The following is a 22,559-nucleotide window of genomic DNA, read 5'->3' as shown; positions in this document are numbered from 1 at the left end:
TTATTTTTTCACTATGGGAAAACAGAGCTGGCTTAAAAATCTTGGCAGTTTTACTTATGACTTGATACCAGCTCAGTCTTATCCCTGACTACTAGACCAGTAGTAGCTGTGTTTCTCTATGTGACAACTTTTCCGTGGCCAGTATCCAACAGCCACCTCAAATCTGATGTAACGCTTGCTGTGGTGACTGTTTTGCTCTTAAGTTGTCATGACATATGAAATGAGCATGTTAAAACCTGCCTAACTTGTTCAAATATTGTATATGGCAATCCTGTTCTCTACCAGCAATGACTTGTACTACTTTGCTAGCTGTCATATGGCAGATATGCAAGAAATCTTTGAGAAATCTTTTTACCAGACATGCTCCACACGTCTCATTGGACTTGGTTTTGTCCTGGGTTAAATACTTATTCCTTAAGTATTTAACAGAGAATTTGGGATGAGCAAGATCTCTTTAGCAATCCCACAAACCCTTCAGCTTGGTTGTGTGAAGACTCTCCCAGGGTGCCATGCTGCCATCACATGCAATTATAGTAACTAGTCTAATTAACACTTATTTTTCCCACTGAACTAATATTCCCAATGTCTGAAACAAAGTGGGTAGTTAAGACACTGCCTCCATCTATCCAGTGCATCCATCAGTCATCTGTTTTCCTGCTCCCAGCACCCAGCTCTAAGGAGCACCCTGCACCTGTTGGCACAGTTTGTCCACATAATGTCTTCTCCTCTACTTTTAGATTTTTGCTTCCCACACCAGGTGCTGGCAGCATTCCCACCTGCAGGACATGGAAAATACTAATGAAAACAGCTTCAATTTTTTTCCCTGAACATATTTTAGACCTCCTATCTTTATTCACAACACTGTAAAATCCTAGCATTTTTCTTTAGAGGCTGCAGGTCAGTAAAATTGTTGGACTTTCTGCTTATGTTTACTTTGGTAATTAATGAAAATAAATAACTGCACCCACAGTTAAGGTCCAAAGAACAATGAAGTCCTAACAATAATTATCCCTTTTTTAGTTGCCTTCGTATTCCTTAACCTCAGTTTTGGAAAATAGATGAGATTTGCCAATGGGCAATGTGGATGTACATTACATGTATACCCTGGATGCACTTAGGGAACTTATCTCTATTTCCAAGCAAACCCTAAAAGAATGTGGATAGCACTATTAAATAATCCATCTATTTATAACATACAAATAAATGTTTCTTTCTTTCACAATTTAAATTGAAAACCGACTCAGTTTATGATACTGGTGTGCTAGAGATTGCAGGAGAAAGAATGAAGAAAAAAACATCACACAATATTTTTCAGCACCCAGTAATGCAGGCATCTGATAAAACATAGGGATCTGTGATTCATATTTGGCCTGCTTTTGACCCCTGAGCTTTGTAGAGTGATGAAATTTGAACAGCAGTATTTGTGTATTTAAACAGTTGGTTTTGAAAAGCCACATGAGACACCCTTGACACCGCCTTTTTTCTAAAACCAGCTTTCTTATTTCTACCTCTTGCTCATACATTTCTCTTTTTGTTTGGGCAAATTTCTGTTATCACACTGAGGGGTTATTAAGTGGCACAGAGAGCCATATTCTATTCTGGAATCATTTACCAGATGTATGACCTTGGGCAGTTAGTGGAAAGTCACTTTACCTGTGTTAGAAATGGGCACAGAAGTGAGTAAATCCCAGCACAGAGGCTAGTTGATGAGGTAATTACCTATAGGCACAAGCAGGCATTTGTGGATCTATGGTGCTGTTCCACTGATACAGAATGGACCTTGTTGTAAATCTGCTTATTTCATAAAAACTTCCTCATGAACAGATACAGTGGTGGTTGGTAGATTATTGCCAAGAAGCAATATAATTTTTTCTTTTTCTCAGTTTAAAAACAACACCTTCTTCTGTTTAAGCTTCTCAGAAAATTTCTTCTTTTTTTTGTTTCCTCTCACTGACAGAGATCCAGGTCTTATGTTTTTGACTAGCTTGTATTTTCAAGTCTGTTCCCTAGAATTTAAGAATTTAATTTTGTTTTGGCAGAAATTCTCACATGCTTATGGATGTGTTTACCTTTTCTAAAGTTAATTGTCCTCATGGACTTGGTCTTCCATGGTGTTTTGTCAGACAGAAGGAAGTGGAAGGTTACTTTTATAGTTGTATACTCAACTGCAATAATCTTTGATTTTTCAGTTGATGGCTTGAAAAATTATCAGTTTTAGGAAGGTTTGCCTCTCCTGAACTTACAAGCAGGGATGGAAGCTGGGAACACGTGGACATACTGGTCTGTTTATTTTGATTACTGTGGTGGGAACTGCCGTGCTGAACCTAAGACCTTCTACATTTTCTTCATATGCCTCAAGTTTGCAAAAGTACCTTGATCACCCAGCAGAATACAAATGGCAAATTCCTACTGCTTAAGGAAAAAAACTAATCTTCACATCATAATGAAAGATATATCACATTTTGTGCAGCTGGTGGGGAAATGGTTAAGACAAGTCTGGAGGGAAAAGGGAAATACTCCAGCTGGCTGCAGACAGCAGGTATACAAAGCCTTGTCTCTCAGAAGAGAGGTGCTCTATCTAGGGGCTACAGATTTATAGCAAGAGCCTGAACAGCAGGGTTCAGTGCAGCTCAAACCACAGGTTTATTAAAGGGTGACTCTCAGATGCACAGAGAGCAGGACTTCTCTATTAAAGATAAAACCGAATGCAGGAAAGGGTGGTTGGAGTAAACCTTTCCACTGACCTTTATGGCTTGACATGGCTGCAAAGAGCCAGATATTATCCTTTGGACTTTTCCACTGGAGTTTCTAGCTAAATATTGTCTATTCCAACAGATAAATTGGGTTAAAACTCAAGATTGTAAAGGAAGAACAGACAGAATTTACTTTGGGGGTTAGAAGTGTCAGTGAAAAGCCTACTGTGACCTAATGTGTCAGTCCTAGTGATGCAATAGAGAAACTCACTGAAAAACAAAGTTCAAAACAAAAGGAAAAAGATCCTCATTTTTTGTATTTGGGTTGTTGGGTTTTCTGCAAGGAATTTCTGTTGCAAGCACGGAAGTTTGGGGGTTCTCCCCATGATCATTTTAGCGGCATTTTATACAGCCATTGAAAGGCTCTTCTGTCATATTTTCCCTTTTTTCTTTATTGATTTTTTTTTCTCTTTAAGACTTTAATTCACTCTTCTTCAGTTGCTACAGTTAAGAGAAAAATTCTCTAGATCACATAGAGATAACATTCCAGCCAACACTGGGTCACTTGCACTCACACAAGAATACAAGCTTCCTGCAGACAGCTAGTCCTTTCCTGCTTTTCAGGCCTTTTTGCTCAATCTTTTCTTTTTTTTTTTTTTTCCTCCCTTAGTATTTGGATCTTATTCTTTCTTTAGACTTATCCTTCGTGCTGTGCTCATCTCAAATGTACCAATAATTGCTGCTACTTTTATGTGGTTTGATCGTTCTGTGCATTCCTTGTTGAAACTATCAGAGCAACAAGACATCTAAAACATGATTCTGTAGAGTTAGAGTAATATTTTGGGTGTCTGAAATCTCTTATAAATTGTTCTGTAGAAAGTCCATTTTTTAAAGGAAAAAATGACAGCAACAAGCCAACCCTAATGACATATTTCAGTGTAATGCTGTAATTTTAGTCCCTGCCATGAACTTTTGCTGTTGTACAGTAAAGTATTTTGCTAGTAAATGGTGAATTGTTTCCAGTAAGACCCTTTCTCTTTATTCCATCCTTCCATCAGAATGATTCCCATCTTGCTGATTCCAATGCATTAAAAGAAAGTACTCATCTGAAGCACATTAGACACCATGTGAGTGCCCTGCAAAAAGTAAGTAGTAAAGATAAGTAAAGCAAGTTGTAGTTTCACATTGTTTATTTTCAGATGTTTTTGAAAAGGCAGAAGGCAAAGGTGCTTCTTGCCTTGAAATGGATGAAGTGTCCCAAGTGTATGACCTGTTTATTGGTATCAGTGTTTTGCCTTGTTCCTGCACATGTGCACAGTAATGTGCAAACATGTTTAACAGCCTCTGCACTAATAAGCCTTTCCCTAGGAAGCCAAATATCTTTTTAATAAGGCTTTTTTATCTTCCTCTTTCTCTGGTGCCCTGCTTGCTGGAAGTCTCCTCCTTCAATGTACTTCCAGTTCTCTCTTTCTCATTGAAATTAATTTTCTAGTGGTTTACTTCTGAACTTCTTTCTTCTATTGGGTGCATTTCTATGGCTCTTCATGGCTGACCAACTTCAGGATCTGTTGCCATCAGTCAGCATCTAAGAACTTGTTAGAGGATGAGTAAACAGGGACAAGATGGTCAGTGGTCACACTGATGGTGGGGTCAGTAGGACCTCCAAATGCTGCACCCATGCAGGCAGAGGCACAGAAGGGAGGACAAGGATTGACACTATGATTTCCATGTTTTGTGGGGCCTTCATTTGCAAACTTGGGAAACGTGACTCTGAACTGAGCTCTGAGCACAAAGCCACAGAGCCTCCATGGCTGGCAAGCGTAGACCCGGAAACTCAGATGAATAGAGCCCTAAATGTTTTTTTGTTTAATGCTCATGCTGAACAGAAAATGATGAATCCATTAGCAAGTGATTCTGCTGCCAAAAGAAACAGACTTGCACTTGCAGATTGCTTTCTTTCTGTGCTATCAAGCCACTGCATGGTCAGGTTCTTCAAAGCTGACACTCATCTATCAATTTAAAATGGGTTTTTTAGAGGCACTGTAGTATTTGTTTTATGTGTGTATGTGTCTGCTTGAAAGTGTCTGATTAAAATATACTGATCTCATCAAGCACCTAAAAAAATCTAAAGTAGAAAATGACTTATTTTCTGTTTATTTTTAATTATTTTGAAGTTTTTCACTAGTTTCACATGACAATGGGGCTTTTGGAGTGGTTTGTTTGGTTTTTTTGTTCGTTTGTGGGGGTTTTTTGTTGTTTTGTGGTTTTTTTTTGTTTTTGGTTTTTTTTTGGTTTGTGGTGATGTGTCAGGAAGACTAAACAGCTCTTACTAGGCACAATGTGAAAAATGTGCCAGCAGAGAGTGGATCTGGGAGGTTCTGATCTCATAAGGGGCAAGAACATCTCTGAGTCTGAGAAAACTCCCTGCAGTCCTAAGAATCCTGCTGAAAGCAGTGAGCCTCCTGAATAATTAAAGGATCCATGATCAGATGAGTAATGTCTCTAGAAACAAAAAAACGTCCTAAGCTAAAGAATTTTTTAAATTTATGATATATTTTATCCAGCATAGTAAAAACATGTATATTTATAGCTTAGATTACACTTTGTTTTGTGGGATGAAAAAACACATTTTAAAGTTGGCCCCTTTCCTGAACAGATGTTTCTGGCCTGGGTGAATAACTTACTCAAGCATATGATTGAACAGAATTGAAACAGAATTTTTGCCAAACTCTGTTCTGACTAAAACTGAAATCTTTCACCACTTTTCTTCCCTCTGTCATACAGGCTCTGCTGTTCAGTTCATCCTGATCTCTGTCTTCCAGCTATGCCTGTTGATGGCTGATATCAAACCCTTTGGTTTTGAACTTGCATTATTTCCATGCAAGAAAATCTGTGAGCAGTTTAAAAAAAAAAACATTCTACCCTGAAAAGACTGTCAGGGTAACATCAGGGGCTTCAATGTTTGTCTCTCACTGAGTTCTCACATCAACTGTGTTTATTTTGCCAGTACAAAGATGTTTACTCCTAATTGCCACTGCTTCTAGCTCCAGCTGGCTTCTTTCCTTGTTGCACATTATCACCAGAATTTAAGGTTTTACAGGTCAAATTAAACTCACAGTGACATCTGTGGCACCCATTGCTTTCAAAGAGACTACCCAGGTGTGGCTGAATGCAGATGGAAGAACCATCCTCTCTGTGCAAGAGGGGACAGCGTGGATCTCCTTTACTCTCGGTCTTGATGGATCTGTGGTTTAACAAATCCCAAAAGAAAAGAAATTAATTTCTTGTCCAAGCCTACACTGAACTGGGAGTAAGAAACAGATCTTTTAATAGCAAATTAATTAGTTTTCATGAAGGTATCACTGAGTCTGAGAAAAAGAAATGAAGGAGTTTCATGATGACTATGACTCTGAGTGTGATGCTGTTTCACTCACCTGAGGTGTTATAACTACCTCCCTCAATGACTAAATGCACTGAGAACTGCCTAGAAAACCCTACTGACCCTACTGTGTGAGGACACAGCAATGTCAGTGTCAGTGATGCCTTCACAACAACTGAGATAGTTCAACTGACATATCAAAGCCCTCCAAGAAACTGGGGAGGGGGTGTGATGTCCTTGGCAGAACCTGATGAGCTAGGATGCACATTTGCTCTTCAGGAAGACAGTGAAGCATCCTCTTGTGCATCTGCTTTCCCATAAACAGAGAGGGAGTAGGTTAGTGGATATTTGCACAGTTCCACACTAAGCCCTTGTGCACACTGATGCAGGTCAGAGGACATTGATGCAGTCATTGAGATGCTGTTAGTAGTTAGAATCTTAAAAATAGTAACATTGAAATACAAATAAGTGACTAGATTACATATGTAAGATAAACTATATAAGAAAGCATAACTATTTACATAAGCACATGCTTCTTGACAAACTTGATAAATAAAAGTTTTGAATATTGTTAACTCACTGCCCAGTGGTTATACCTGCCTCTGATAGATTTTTAAATACTATCATTGATCAGTTTTAGGATTTACTTATCTGTGCTGTATCCACAAGTTTCACTGAATATTTTCCATGGTTGAGTTTCTTCTGTCCAGCCTCTCTGTTTGCATGCAGTGCAATTCTTGGGGATAGCAAGACAGTGTAGCTGCTCTGTTCAGAAATGTATTAGTAAAAGTACTTGAAAACACTGATTATTTTTTTCTTTTTGCTCCATTAATACTTTGGGAAACACATAAATCTCTTATAAATCTCTTGGTTTAATTTCTCTTTGGAGTTTAATGCTTAAACAAGCATTTACTTTCCTACATTGCTATTAATGCATCCCATTCTTGAAAGTAAAACCTAGCTGAATTTCAGGAATTTGAAAAAGTTATGATCTTAACATATTAATTTCACATATTAAAGTATGCAAGAAGATTCTCAGATACATTCACACACTCAGTTTTCAAAAAGGATCATCTGTATGAGTAGTTCTTTGTTTTCCTTTCTGTGATTTGTACAGGTTTTTAGAGCACTCAGACTGATACTGGCAATAATTGAAAATTCTTCACAAATGCTTTAAATCTCAGAGGCTGGATTCTTCTTTACTGACTCCAATCTCCTGCCATAATCGCTGCATTTGGTTCAGTACAGAACAGGTTTAAACTGGGAGAGTGCAGGGGAGCAGGGGAATGGAGTCATATTTCCATGTGTTCTGTTCTGATATTTTAAAAAATTACACTAGCTGCCAGATTTGGGAAGTCTTGTCTGCTGTGACCGCCTGTGGCAGTGAGGAGAACACATATCATGCAGGTCCCCACTGCTTGGTGCATGCTCTTTCAGGCTGTCATTAAATGTCCCTGTGTGCTGCCATTTATACAGTGGGCATCACATGTATGTACAGAGAGATGCAAGTTTGCAGGGACTCTTGTGTAAGCATGCCCTGGATGAAAAATCAGAGATTAAGCAGTCCACTGTCCCCAGCTCCCCTTGGCCAACTACCTATTGGCATATTATTTTCCTTGGGGGAAGAAAGCTGATTTACCCTTTGGAAAAGTGCTGCACAGACCAATCTAGTTCTCCACCAAGAGAGGTCATTCATTTGCCTGTTGCTTGCCATGTTCTGGGTCTTCTGCTGGGGTCTGGAATCTGTTCCCATTGACCTTGCAGGGCCTGGACTCCTTTTCCATCAGGTTTTGAGTGGGATTCTTCCCACTGACACCCATCATTTGAAAGCTGGCTGTGGAGTCTGAACTAAGCAAAGAGCTTGTCTTTTATTGATGAAGAGAAACAGATACCTCTCCAGGGACCCGCATCCCAGGCTAAGATACATGTCTAAATAGCTGTGATGAACTGCCCTTTCTGAGGTTTTCTCTGTACAGCCAGATTATAAAGGGAAGCAGAGTAGCTTAGACCAAAGGGATGATAAGAGGAAAGATGACTACACACAGGCAGTCACAGTGGTAGCAAAAAGCCTCTGGCTCAGGGCGGCAGAATTTTATACCCATAGAAAACAGCTTTCAGTTGCTATGTAGGCAATGAGAAAACTCTGTCAGTTTTTGATGGAAGCTGCTATAGGTCCTGGAAATTATTATACCTGATGGGGAGATGAGCAGTGAGGGAAAAAGAATTTGTCCACGTTTAAAATAATCTGTAATTCAGTAGATTGTCAGGAAACCTCTATTTCACTTCTGAGTAACTGGATTGTGAAGCAGAACTAATGGTAATGTACTTTTAAGTGAACATGAAATATGCAAAAATGGAGCTTAAATATATTGCAAGTGTTCTGACCCCTTAAAATATAGTTCTTTCTGTACAATAAAAGGATTTTGGTAGAAGTCAGTGCATAACAGCACTTAAAATCAGGCAAAAGATTATTAAAATGATGCTTCCTGTGTTATTAAAGTCTTTATCCCAATGTACTGTGGAGCAAATCCAATGGGATGCAGTTACTGAAGTGTGCTCCATCACAGAGCAGCTCTTTGGCAGAGGCTGTCTTAGCACAATGTCCCTGCTCTGATGGCTTTGCATTTCCACTATAGTGGCTTCACTTTTCTAACTGAAACATCCAGGTCTTTCATGAGGTAGGGGGATAAGGCAGCCAAAGAAGAGAAAGTCCAAGCAGAAATCACAAAAACAGCAAGGCCAAAATTCCATCCAACCTCAGCTCATTCTGCATCTGTGCTCACTTCGTTAGGATCCACCAGGAAATTGAGGGCAAAGCGTTTTGTTTTCCCCCTAGGTCAATAAAAAATACTTTCCCAGTAGCAAAACTGCTCAATGTTGTTGAGCACAAAGTCTCCAGTCATCCAGGAAATAGTAAGTCAGGTGAGTGTCTTGAGGCAGTCTGGCCTCAGCTTGTCCTGGTATTTGTAGTAGTGAGAAAGCAGAAATCTTACTGGTATCACTCATTTTGTTCTGATTTTTTCTATATTATGTACTCACTTGAATTATGAAACCAAGTTATTTTGTTGTTCTTTATTTGTCTCTGTCACAGAGAGCAAAGTTTCAGCATCCACTCCATTAGAAAATGCTTCTCTTATTTGGGTGATAAAATAGCTGAGAGAATTATTTCCTAGAGCTTTGCACTTGAGCAAGTGGCCAGATTTTTGGTCAAAATAAAGGTAAATAATTTTTATGAGCATTTTAGGTCAATAATAGCAGATCTGAGCTATCTTTAGGAAATTGTTTTCTTGGAAGTACCGCTCCTCAAACAAAACATGTTTGCTTCCATAGAACATTTTGGAAGGTATTTCTTCATACTCTGTGGTAAAGTATCAACTTCTGCTATCTGTTGATTCAAAAATTAGAGGTGTGCAGCAGTTGCTCTGGCAACAGAGTCTCGTTTTACCCCTCTGCTCATTTCCAACCTGTTACTAAATTACTCAGCACAGAGGGATGCATCAAAGAGCACCTAGAGACACTGCTAATGTAATGAAACCGAGCCTTCATCTACTTAAAACATGTTGTGTCAGCTTGGAAATAAGACAGGTGATTTCTTTACCCCCAAAAGTTGGCACTGTGTCAGCTACTTAAAGTTTTAAAGTTGTAAAAACAAGGTCTGCACACAAAAAAAATATTTCTATAGAATTTTTTGATATGTTGTACCTGGAAATATTACATTTGTTTGTTAGCAAATTACAAGGTATCTTTATCTCTTTACTGGTTATAACAGCTGTCATGTGTTCTTACTATTTTTAAGTACTTCAGTTGGTATTTTCTGTGTGTATGTCATATAATGGATGTGTGGATTTATAGCTACTATTGCAGACATTTAGCAGTATGATCAGTCCTTCAGATGGGAAGAAACTGCGGGTGGGAATCTGTTTGGAAGACAGCACTGTGCAATTTAAAAATGTTATCACATCATTTCTGTGGGGGCAAATTCTCTTTATAGAGTTTGAGTTTAGCAAGAAATTTAGTCTCAAGAGCTTTCACTCTGCTTTGCAGAAAGGGTAAAATAAGGAAGAAATTTATTCTGTTAAAAGATGCTGTTTCCAGCATCACACCATGAGATCAGTTTGGCTCCCTGTTTTTCAAGCAGGGCTTTCAAGGCTGAACCCTTGTGCCCTTGTCTCCTGGGATAAAATGAAGAAGGACAATAATCATAAGGTTCAGGGCTACTGCTGGTCCACCCTGAGCACAGAGTCTCATCTCTGGTGTGACACCCACACCAGGAACTGTGGGCATCCACAAGGCATCAGCAGTGGCCTTGCCAGCACTGCTAGATGCTTTCCTCCTTTTACTTGCTGCAGAGAGGTGACAGCAGTCTCATCTGGACTCCTCTCTCTATTCTAATCCTGGTTCATAAATTCTTTTGCCATATGTAACGTAAGTTCCTGAATTACTTATGTGAAGTCGTGTTTGGCTGTGATTTGAGAGGTTCTATATACAAGAATTACCTTTTGATAGTTTTTTTCCACAGCATCTGTAGACTATTATCAAGTAGTAGGCGACCAACTGGAAAGAGCTTCCATAATGTCAGCAAAATTTTCAGCTCCTTAATGCAGTGGTCTTATGCTATTTCCCAGCTTGAAAACCCAGTATTAAGCCTTTAAAATACTCTGTAAGATATCTTTGTATAAAAGTAGGGTGCCAGATAGTGCCTATAAATGTAGATGTTTGCATTTAGATTTACATTGCAACCTTTTCCTATGTGATTCTGGTATATTCACACCAGCTTCTTTTGACTGTCATTTTTAATGTATAATGTTTTTACCAGGTGGGCTATAGAGCTATGTTATCACTACAGTGAAAAAGTCCACATGGACCATGTTACAAAGTGCAGAACATACTAGATATAATTTCCATACTGGTTTTAGAGGTCAGAGTTAAGCATAACTTTGCTCCAGATGCAAGATGTGGACAACAGAGACATGTTTTGCTATAGGTTTTACTAATGCAGGTTTAAAATAACATGACTGAAGTTCTAAATTGATATGACAGTTGCACCTTTTCTGGATAAAAGAGCCAGCTGCAATGTTATGCCTGGTTTTAAAACCAATACACATGATCTGAAACAGATTTTTTCATCATGGTTTTGAAATTTTCTTTTCAGACAGAGGGAGTGTTTAGGAACATTTCAAAGAAATGTAAACATGCGCTTAGACAAAATACAATGTGTCCAGGCCAAATTTCAATTGGAGTGTTTATTATTTTCCACCTCCTTCCAAAATTTCAGTGGCACTTGGCTTGTATTCTCTTTATTTCCACACTGGTGCAGTGTAGCTGCACGTAGTTAGACCTCTCAAGTGCCTCAGCCCAGGGGCAGCCGAGGTTGGGGAAAGGCTTTCCCAGTACTTGGAGATCTGCTTCCCCATCTGGGAACAATGCTGCCAGTGGGCTAATGCTGCAGGAGCCAGCGGGACTCCTTCCTCTGCTTCTGAGACTTTTTGAAAACTGGCAAAGGAATTGATTGAGAGAGATGGGGCAATACATGGTTTTACTGGAGAAACCAATTTGTTCTTTCTGATACCTGAAGATGTTTCTTCTGAACATAGCCCTGAAAAAGGAATAGAAACTGAAGTTTCTCTTGACAATTCCAGTCTATGTGTTAGAAAAAGAGCCAAGATCAAAATCTGCCGGGGAGGCACCACTGCTGTTGAAGGAAAGCTCATCATTGTTAAATTATCTGTAAATATCACATACTGTGGGATGCTCTGTAGTTTGTATGCTGCGCTATGTAAACTCTCCTGAATGCTTTTTGGCAGAATTTTGCTCCCGTGCAAACATTTTATAAACTGTGTCATGAAGCAGCTTGTTTTGCCTACAGCATCAAAGTCTGGGTGTCTCACAGCTTCCAGTGACTCATGCCTTTCTTTGCAGCTTGGTTGCCTCCCCGTGAGACAGAATAGCTGGCTAATAAGTTTGCTGAGTGTATTGATGTCCTTTTGGTTGAAAGGATCATATTAGCAAACAGTAAGATGAGAAGCTATGGATATGGATTAAAAGACATTAGGATAATAGTAATTGCATTTAAATAGGGGAGATCAACCAAGTAAAGAAAAAGGAAAAAAAATAGTGACAAATTTTTTTGCCTTGCCCTTAGTTTAACTCTTGTAAAAACAATCTTTGCAAGAGGAGAGAGAGCAAATGACTCCAGTATTGTTTTGATTGCTTTTAGATTGGCATTGATGTGCTGTGATCCTTTTCTTCTCATGTAACATTAGAGGTAGAGGTCAACAATCTACCTTTTCTTAATTGAAGGACCATCAGCTTAATTTGGGAACAGACTTGTCCAATGAAAAACTTACCCAGGAGTCCATAAAAACAAATAACAATAATACAGCTAAGGTCAGCAATTCAGGAACATTTTACCAAAACCTAACTTGTTTTAGGAATAGTGTCACACAGTGTATTCAGATGATGTCTTATGTACTATATAATGTTAATATTACTATATGCCATTATAATAGTATATGTAATATCTGATATAATAATACAACAATATGTAATAATATAATTAACTATTATAATTATTTATGGACTTATACAATGTATATAATTATAAAGAGCAAGAAGGAAAACCATGCAGTTTTAGAGAAAGTTCAATTTGTTCTCTTATTCAGCACTGTGTAGGTTCTATTTATGTAATTACTAGACCTTTGGATATTGCTGAGCTTTTTACTGAGAATGGGTCTTGACACATTCAATAAGTTCAATTGCCCAAATGTAGGAAAGTAAAAAGTAACACGGCGACCTTAACTCAACCAAAGATCTTGATGTTTTTCAATTTCAGCAGAAGTTGGATCCTCCTCATTAGATGTAACTTTTGTTATGGATTCTTGGTGTGATTTCAACTCTTTATTGAATTATATACAACAAAATATTAAACCAGTGTAGTGGAAATCCTGTGACAACAGCAGTTCTCAGCATTTTCAGGGAAACAACTTTACACACAAAACTAAACCATGACCTCTAAATTTGATGTAGACCTCCCTCTGTATGTCAAAAAATCTCATTTTAAGCCTAATTCAAATTTAAACTAAATATTCTTTGCTCATCCTGTCTTCAGTGGAATCCTTTGCTGATTCCCCTTCAGCTCCAACAGAGGATGAATCAAGCCATCCTCACCCTACAGGCACCCAGCAACCCCACTCTGTGACATCAGCAGCCCTGCAGCCAGAGAAGGGACTGAGATCCCAGATTTGAAATAATGTTATTTGTGACTTTCTTGTTTTTCCTCTTCTACTAATGACAATACAGAGAAATATCTGTTCTTAGTAAATGAAAAGCAAACACTAACATGTCAATTAGATGTTCCTGTAAAGTGTCCAGAGTATGTTACAATATGTATTGCACACTTCAAAAGCACATTACCTTGTCCAATGCCACATATGAAAAGGTCAGCACTGGTCTTCTTCTTTTTTTTATTTTCTACATATGAATCATTGGCAAAAAAAAAAAGCTTTAACATTTGTGTTACTATTTTAATCTTCACTACTATTTATGAGGGATCTCAAAATACTTGTGACCCTTAGAAAATATTCCAGTGGGGGGCAGTGCTGTGACCCACTCATGTTACAAATGAGACACAAAGATGGCATAACTGAAATTTTCCAAAGTGGCTGCTGCCTGGGGCAGGGAAAGGGCACCTCGCTCTCTGAGCATCTAGCCTGAATGATGGAGGGTTCCATTATCAGACATGGTGTCATATACCAGTGAGAGATACAAATATTCTGCGTTTCTCAAAAATAAACATGCTATTCAGATAGCTCAGGTTTTGTACAGAAAGTAAGCAAAACCTGCAGAAAAGTGAAATTCTGAGTGCACTGAAGGACAACTGATGTGATAAAGCCAAGGGGATAGCTTTGTTTTCCACACTCAGGGTTTCACCAACAGATGAGTTCCCACTTAGTTAATCAGGCTAGAGCAATTCTGTGCAACTTCTTCCCCTGAAATAACTTTGGCGATGTCAGAATCATATATATGCTGTGCTCTCTGCCTCTGACTCACTCAGGAACATTCTTAAAAAGGCATTTTTGTGTCTTTATAATTGAATTGATTCTCAAGTTGTGCCACGGGTGTACACCTTATCAAAGAAGACTTGGCACTCCATTTGTACATAATGCCCTTTCGGAGGAGGTTTAACATGCAATGTTTGTTGTTTCTAGCAGGTCTCTCTGCAGAGAGAGAGGTCGCTACTCAGGGAGGCACTTTCCTCCTTGGAAACAAGAAAAGAAATCACCAGGAAGGAGGGGAAAATGCATCTGGGTAACAGGAGGGGATCTTGTCAATCTTCAAGCCACTAGAAAATGATCATGAAAATCTTTTGTTAGAGAAGCCTATAATGGTACTATTGCTTGTCTATTGTGGCCACTAACAGCAAATATCCTGCGAGGCCAGGGGAGAGGTAGGATTAGACATATTGTGAAGAGGGGCTCTGGATGCTTGAAAAGTACAGTCCTGCCCATCAAGGTCAGAGGGGTCAAAATAGTGTCATCATTAATCCTCAATGGAATTATTCCCATAAACAAATTTACCTCAAAAAACATCTACAGTGTATATGGAATAATGCCAATGATGAACTATTGGATTTCTTCCACAAGTGGAAACAGGAAAGCAACTGTATCAGAAATGCAAAATGTAATTGCAAGAAACTTAAATTGAGCTGGTGACCATGGTGTACAGTATTTTTCTACCACTAGAAACTGCATTTAGCATGAAAAAAAATTAGAAAGCTTCTATGATATGATAATTTTTGATGCATTTTAAGAATAAGCCCAGTTGTTAAATACTTTTCAGAGGATTAATCCTTATCCATATGTATATTTCTGGGGATACCATGGGGCTGAAGCTGTATGCATTCATTGCAGGATGGCAAAAAGGGTGAATGGAATCTTTCCTACTGGAAGAGGCACTGAGTACCAGCTTTCCCTTTCTAGCCTAACAAGTTCAGTTGTCCTTCTCAGCTGTGATTTTGAGCCAGGGTCCTTGCACAAACTGTCTTCTGTCTTCAGTACTTGGTGGGGCAATTGCTTAAGTAACTTAATCAGAGTTTCCTTGTTAATAAGGAAATTGTTCTTTCATAATACACTTGAAGCGCATGAAAAGAGCTTCAAGTAGACAATGATAGACATGGATGTTACACTGAATGGCAGCTGCTAAATATATGTGTGCTGATAAATGTCTGTGAAGCAACTTCATATGGCAAGACAAGTTAAACGTTTATTTAAAGTTTTAATTAAAAGTTACCTCACTAAAATTTTCAAAAGCATCAAAGTCACCGACTACATTGAATTATTCTCCCTCTTTGTGCAGTCAGGAGCCTGGTTTTTATGCCATCTTGAAGAATGCACATTATTAATTCTCAAACTCACAGTACCTAACAAATGACCACATATGAGAAAGATGCCCTTGACTGTAGCCATCTACTTGCAAAGTAATATTGTTTCCAAACACCTGAATAAAAGCACATTAACAGCAGGAGTCAACAGAGGTAGTTGTATGATTTTTATTTTTAAAGCAATACTTTAAAAATGTCCCGATACTTTTTTAGCATCTTTTTCAACTGTATTTTTCTTGAACAATACTTACATCATCTTGATCTTTGCAGTCAAAGCATTCTCTCAGTTGCATGCTGTGCAACTCTGAAAATTTGGAATGAGTTTAAAAGTTTGAAGGACTTACTTTAACTGCCAAGCTTAAACATAGATTCAGGCATTCCCTGGGTCCTCCAAAGCATACCTCTTTTTGTAGGTCTCTACAAAAATGGGGGTATGGGAAAGTCACTTAAAGGTTCTGTGGCCCTGCTGTAAAATGGAGACAGTGACACCTTTTTTGCTCCTCCTGCATGTTTAAAGTGAAGCTCTTTCAGGCCAAGATGTTTCTTTTTTCTGGGAAAGGACAAGAAGTCTCCAGTATAGACTGATACTTTGAAACAGTATAAGGAGGATCCAAATCTGTCCATTTTTAATCCTTTCACAGACAGCTAATCAAACAATGAAAATGGAGCCCAAAGGGAGCATTACATGAACTTGGGCACTTACAGGGAGATTTCTAGATGCTAAATCAATGAGTTAGTTACCAGTTGGTTTTTCTGGGATACCTAAAACAAAATTAAACAAAAATACTTTATTTCGCTGACTTGATTTTCATTAGCTTGTTTTTTTAATATCAACATCAACAAATCCTCAACTTTGTCCTAAAAAGACAGCATAATATATTTTGATCTAAAAGTTTGTTGTGGTTGAGCTGTAAGCACTCTAAGGCTGTGATAGTGATGAGAGTCATAGGAAACAGAAAGGTTCTAATATTTCATGTTCCTCAGTATCAGATTTAGCTTTGAGGATGAGCCTAAAGGCAGCAAAATCTGACTTCTGAGCACTTTGAGCTCAGTAAGCTTGCAGTGGTCCCTGTTCTGGAGGTGTAACTTGTAGTCAAAGCTACTAGAGCACAGGAAACTTAAATGGGCTGCTCTTTTCTACTAGGCCTGTGTATGCAAAGGGTTTTCATCTCAGAGCAAGTACATGCACATAACTCAGAGACTTTACTTATATGTCAGGTGCTGCAATTTCTCATCTCACAACGTGGGTCTCATCTTAAAAGAGTCTAACTTTTAATTGATAAAACGGGACACCCAGGATTAAAAAAATTCTCTTCCTGGAGACGATGGCTTGTAGCAAGGTGCTGTCAGGACACAAGGCAAGAGCTCCATTTACTGTCTGTGCTCCTCCACCAAAGCCCTGCAGACCAGGTGCAACACTGCACGCCTGCCCTGATTGCAGCTCTAAAGGTGACCTAAACCTGACCCTGCTGCTAGACTCATCCACCTAACCTCACCTAGTGCTCAGATGAAACAACTTCCTTTTAGTCTTTTGGTGTTTTTAATTGTTATTATTCCTTTAGATCTTGTGCAACAATAAAAGGGAGGCTTCAGTTCCTGGCTGCAGCAACCCCTCCTACGAATCAAAAGAATGTGACTTTCATTTTGAAAAGAATGAATAAATATATCCTGAATAAGAAGGGCACAGATTCCAAACACCCTGAAGTCTTGCAAGAAACAATTGTTTCTTCTTTCATTTGATTCATTCTCACAGGTTCTCTCTATGCATCTCACTGAGTCTGGGTTGGTTTTAGAGCCAAGGCTTTCTCTCTGGTGAAGGTGTTGAGAGGTGCCACAAGAACAATGAGACAGAAGGTATAACCAAGGGTTTGGGATTTCAGCTTACAGGAAGAGCTGGTAATTTGGGAGATCTGAGTTATCTTTATCTGACCTGACTTTCAGTGCATTGGATCCTTTGTACTTCCTGAAAGTCAGACCCTGTGATGGGGTCTTGAGTCCAGAATTCACCAGACAGGAAACCTTCCCTGGCAGGGAAGAGACCCATGGGCTCAGCAGCCAAAACCTTGTCTGCCACACTGACATACAGCCTATTTTAACTTCTCTCAGGGTAGAGGGAAAACAACCTTTCTTGCTCTCCTAAGCCCTCCCAGTGAAGGCACCCCTGCGCATTTCAGCTCTCCCCCAAAAGCCAGGTTTCAGCACCCCAGCCAGGGCAGGGATCTCCCCACCCAGCTGTACACCCTGGACAGCTCTTTTTGTCTCCTCTCCCCTTTGTCAGTGAATGCCCCAGGGACCTGGTGCACTCGAGTTTCAGACCTGCAGAAGCACAGCTCAGAGAACTTTTGCTGTCAGCTTCCTAATGCAGTACTCTTTGTGAGGCAGACAGAAATTATGGGCAATTGTTTGCCTTTGGTATTTTATTTTGGTTAAATTAAGTAAGTGTAAGATGTGAAATAACTCACATGCTGCAAATTCGTGCTGCAATTTCATAACACTATTTTGCTACAGTCCTGGAAATGAGAGAGGATTTTATTCATCTCTGTGATAATTACATTTGAAATCCATGTCAATTGGTCTATCTCCCCCCAGACTTGTCTGAATAATGAAGTTTGTTCATTTGGTGAGACCTTTATTTTGCTTTGCACAGTAGATGTTTCCATCTTGGTAGGTAACATAGAGTTAATGAGAATCCTTTGGTAGCCAAAGTTCTTTGGCATCTAAAATACTGACCGTGCAGTTGTATCTCTGATAGCATCTTTTTTCATGGGCCAGCCTTAGAGCATTAGAGCAAAAGCCAATTTCTCTTCCCCAGCTTTCTGACTTCTGCTTTTGAAGTACAAATCCCCCAGATCCTGGGAAGGAAAGGGTTAATATTTTTTGTCCCTGAGCTACCACAGGTGTCTGCCCTCTTTGAGGATTACAAGGGAGCCCAGGTATGCAGGGTTTAGCTGGAGCAAATTGCTCCATCAGGAGGGCCTATAAAAGGAAGGAGTGACCAAGTGATGGGTCAGGCACCCAGGGCTATGGAGATTGCTTACTGTGAGGAGCTTATTTATTTATGTAATCCCCTTTTCAGCCCAGCTATGGGAAATCTTTTCCATTTTCCACTGTGCTCTCCTTTTGTGCTCTCCCATCCACCTAACCTGAAAGAGCTTTTTGAGCAGTCTTCAGTGGCTCCTCTGGCCCATCACACTTCTCAGACTCATCTCATCATTTCTGTTCTGTTTTACATGGTTTAATCTGTCCTATTATTTCCATATTGGCAGCTTTTAAGCTAAAAGGCCTAGCACACTTGTAAAGACTATTAGACACAATTTATTATTTCTTCTGTGGCCTTTTGCATGTAAAATGCAAGCCCATTCCATTTCAAGGAAAGACACTTAAAAATTGACCTACATTTCTGTTGAACTATGTCTCATATAGCATAGTGCTCAACTTTCTGGAAAGACAGGGCTTTGCAGGATGTCAGAAATTAGTTTGAGAAGGAAAAGTATAAAGAACATGGAGTTAAAAATATAACAGGCACTTGCTCACCACTGTGTGAAGAATGCCTTATTCCTTAGTTTAGGTGAGATTACAATTAGGGGTAGATAACACTTTAAGAGACCTATTGTTCTTTTAGGTCTTTTCATTTTTATACAACATAATTACAACTATTATGCACTTTCATCTTGATTCATAGAAAAGGCAACCATATTACATCAGTAAGAACTTTATGTTCATAATATTAAGATATGTTTCTGCCTAGGAAATTAACTATTTTACCATACTATCATAAATTACAAGATTAGATGGTTTAAAGAATGGGTCTAACTGCCAGGAGTCTTAGTGTAGATAATAACTCTGGATGTTTCCTGGTCTACAGTCACTGTTGTGTCTTGGAAATAAATTCTTAGCAAGATCATTTATTCTCCCCATTAATAAAGGCATATATCTTCAAATTTATCTAGCTTTTTCTTAGTGTAACAATGAAAATACTGTGATATTTTGGGCCAAAGCAATTAGCTTCTCTGCTTGAGGTGAAAGTGAAAGTCTGCAGCAGCTCTCCCAAACCTGTTTCCTTACTTGTCTCCATTGGATTTTATTGCCTTGTCTGCTGAGAACGGGTTTAATAATGCTCAGTTCTTCACAAAGGGGTCACAAGGCTTAGTCAGTGCTTGTGAACTATTTAGGTCTCAAAAATAAAGAAAATTTAGTTGATAAACACTGAGCACCCATGCTACTGACAGACTGAGACGCTGTGTTGTCTTTGTAGTTCTGGAATAATTCAGTGAAAGATCCAGAAGTAAAAGTTTGTAGATTCTTTATTTCCAGTTTGTAAAAGGAAGAGGAGAACCCCTGCATGGATGCATACATATATATTTTTCCTTTTTCTTTGTGTTTGGCTTAGGGATGTGTACAAGATACAACCTTGTGCAAATTTCATGGGAATTTATGTAGTTTAAAGATTTTAGTTCATTGTTGTTTGAGAATTTTTTTCTTCAGATTTCTTTATTCTATTTCCTTTAATAACCCATTCATAAATGATGTGGCATTTTGTTCTGGCTCTGATTTGATTACCAAAAAAACATTACTAACAGAACAGCAGCCAGCATGCACTGAATTCCTTTTAAAGTACTGTATTAAAGATTTCTCTTCTTTCTGAGCATCTTTACACTCACTTTTCCAGCAGGATTTCATTTTCCATATAGCTATTTTTAAAAAGCAAAGGCCTGACCTCCTTGATGTTCAAGTTTGAAATTTGCCTTGAACCTAATAGGACTAGAACTACCTGTTTCATCTTTGGGAGTTTCCAGGTAGTTTGATGAGCCCAAAGAGGCTTCATTCCTTACTGGAACCTCTTGAGGGATTTTGTAATGGAAATAACTGGTAAGCAGCCCAGCAGTGGATTCCCATGAACTCCTATGCACAGGCTGGCAAAGCTTAAGTTATTGATCCTGGGGAATGGAAGGGATTTTTGCTTAGTAGCATGAGGTGATAGCTGCAGAACATTCAGCTCAGCAGATCAGTATCCTTTATGCAGATGTGGCTCAGGACAGGACACAGTGAGGCTGGACTTGGCACCCCTGTGTTCGCTGTAACTCCTGTGTGCTGTTAATCAGCCAGTTTGACCCTGCTGGCACTCAGAGCTGTTGTTAGACACCCCCAAATCCATCTTTTGCTGCTGCTCAGCAGAGCTGCTTGATCTGACTTCCTGCACTGAGTCATCACTTCTGGAGGCTTTGCTTTTAGACCAATTAAAAGAGTCATCTTCCAGAGGAAAAAACTTATCAGTTGAGTCACACAAAACTCTCCTAGATCCATCATTGCTTCTTATTATGAAATTAATGAGTAAAAGGAAGAAATCAGGAAAAAGAAAGTATTAAAGTGCGGGATGGGATTTAAATGTATGGGAGGAGACTGTAGGAGATGTAAATTCTAACAAAGTTTATAGAAATATAAGTCAGCACTCATTTATATTTTTGTAATGTTTGATAAAACATGAAAATACATGTACCAGAGTTCTATAAAAGACATCCATCTTTTTATAAGTTATGAAAAATGTTTATGTTCTGCTACAATTATTGAATTCATGCTCCTCCTATACAATCCTCACTGTATACAAATCTGCCTCCTCCTCACTGGGCTTGCTAAACATTACCCTCAGCTTGGCTTAAAAAGTAAGTATAGGCATTAAAGAGTGTAGAGATTGTAAAAGATTTTTTACTTTTAGTTAACTTTTATAGAAGGTATTTCACTCTTAGTTAACTTTTCAGGCTTAGAGGAAAAAGATATAATGATATATGTCTTGAAAATGGAAACTAAAGACATTCACAACAGAATCAATTTTATTTTAAGGAGGATAGTTAACCTCTGATACCTGGAGACAATATGGGTTCTCTGCCATGGCAACTTCTTAAATCAAGACTTGGTGTCTCTAATGTTGTAGCATGAAAGACAAGAGTTTTAGTGTGAGATTATTGCCTTCTGAGATAAAGGTGACCAGGCTCTCATGAACAGTTCTCTGCTCCACTTCTAGCTACAAGAATTTACTTTTCTGTTTCCAGTTACAAAATTAGTTAGTTAGTTTATCTCCATCAGTCCCTGGGCTCAGTCCTCTATGTAGACCTCTGGAATCAAATCCTGGATCACAAGAACCTGAACTTGTCTAGATAAAGTATCTATCTACATAAGGAGCACATTGATTGTGGAGAAGCACATATTGCACAGTGTATTAAGCTCAGGTCCCAGCTGACCTGACAATCAAATTCTAACAAGTAGACCTTTTGGGAAAATATCTTTTGATGTAATATATTCCCAGTGTGTCAGGCTGGAATTGCCTTACCTCGGCTCTGGAGAAAGTCAAGTACTACCAATGGGAAGTGGTGATTTATGGCTAAAACATTGGTGTTAAGGACTATATGTAGTATTTGTTTGCTTTTAAGTCTTGAATGTGGTTGTCAGTAGTGTTTTGGGTACAGAGATTCTACCACAAGGCTGGCAGCTTAAAGCCTTGTGAATTTGGTGTACAAGGAAACTTTCGATCTTTTTGCTTCCATTTAACATGCAGGTTCCACAGCACTGAAAGAGTTAATCCTCAACCTGTTTTCACCAAACCTGACAGCATGACTGGAAACTTTTTATCTTGTTCTATTCTTCCTTGTCCTTATCCCCAGCCCTTTCCATCATTCTTCTTATATCCTGAAAAGAAATCAATCAAAATGTAGATTGAAATTCCAAGTAAAAGTCAGTTTCTTAAGGAAAGATAATGGCTGCTAGACAAAAGTACACCACTCGCATTCTGACAAAGAATTATGGTGTACCCTGCATGTTCACTTGTTTCTCCTCAGTGCTGTTTATAGTGAGTTATTTCCTTTCTATTTTCAATGTGTTCCAGTTGGAAATTCCTCTCTCTGAGCATTTGCTATGATGAGAGTCATATAAATCTGGAAAAAGTAAAAGAAAGAAGATGATGTGCCAGAGTGGGTAACTTAATCCCACCCAATGACAGAATAAGGTGCTTGTTTCTGTATCTGAGGATTTTATGAATGTATACCTTTTTTTTTTTTGTTCAAGTTAGGGGTTTGGAAGTGGAAAATCTAAGGTACAGCCCTAGCTTTCCTGAAGT

General features: G+C 38.8%; 1 long non-coding RNA gene across 6 annotated transcripts in view; it reads left to right on the top strand.

Moving 5' to 3' along the window:
* LOC146766685 (uncharacterized) overlaps window positions 1–22,559 on the top strand; it is a 263,759-nt gene that overhangs the window by 203,014 nt on the left and 38,186 nt on the right. For 4 of the 6 annotated variants that reach the window (XR_014957244.1, XR_014957242.1, XR_014957245.1 and 1 more), the window contains one exon: window positions 3,752–3,838. The exons of the other annotated variants lie outside the window; for them this stretch is intronic. This is a non-coding gene — a long non-coding RNA (uncharacterized LOC146766685). The remainder of the gene's footprint in view (window positions 1–3,751; window positions 3,839–22,559) is intronic. 6 annotated transcript variants of the gene reach the window in all.

Source organism: Lonchura striata, chromosome 9, assembly GCF_050655825.1.
Source record: "Lonchura striata isolate lonStrDom1 chromosome 9, ASM5065582v1, whole genome shotgun sequence".
Taxonomy (NCBI): Eukaryota; Metazoa; Chordata; class Aves; order Passeriformes; family Estrildidae; genus Lonchura; species Lonchura striata.
The sequence above is the reverse complement of the archived record's forward strand: the minus strand, read 5'-3'. Positions and strand labels throughout refer to the sequence as shown.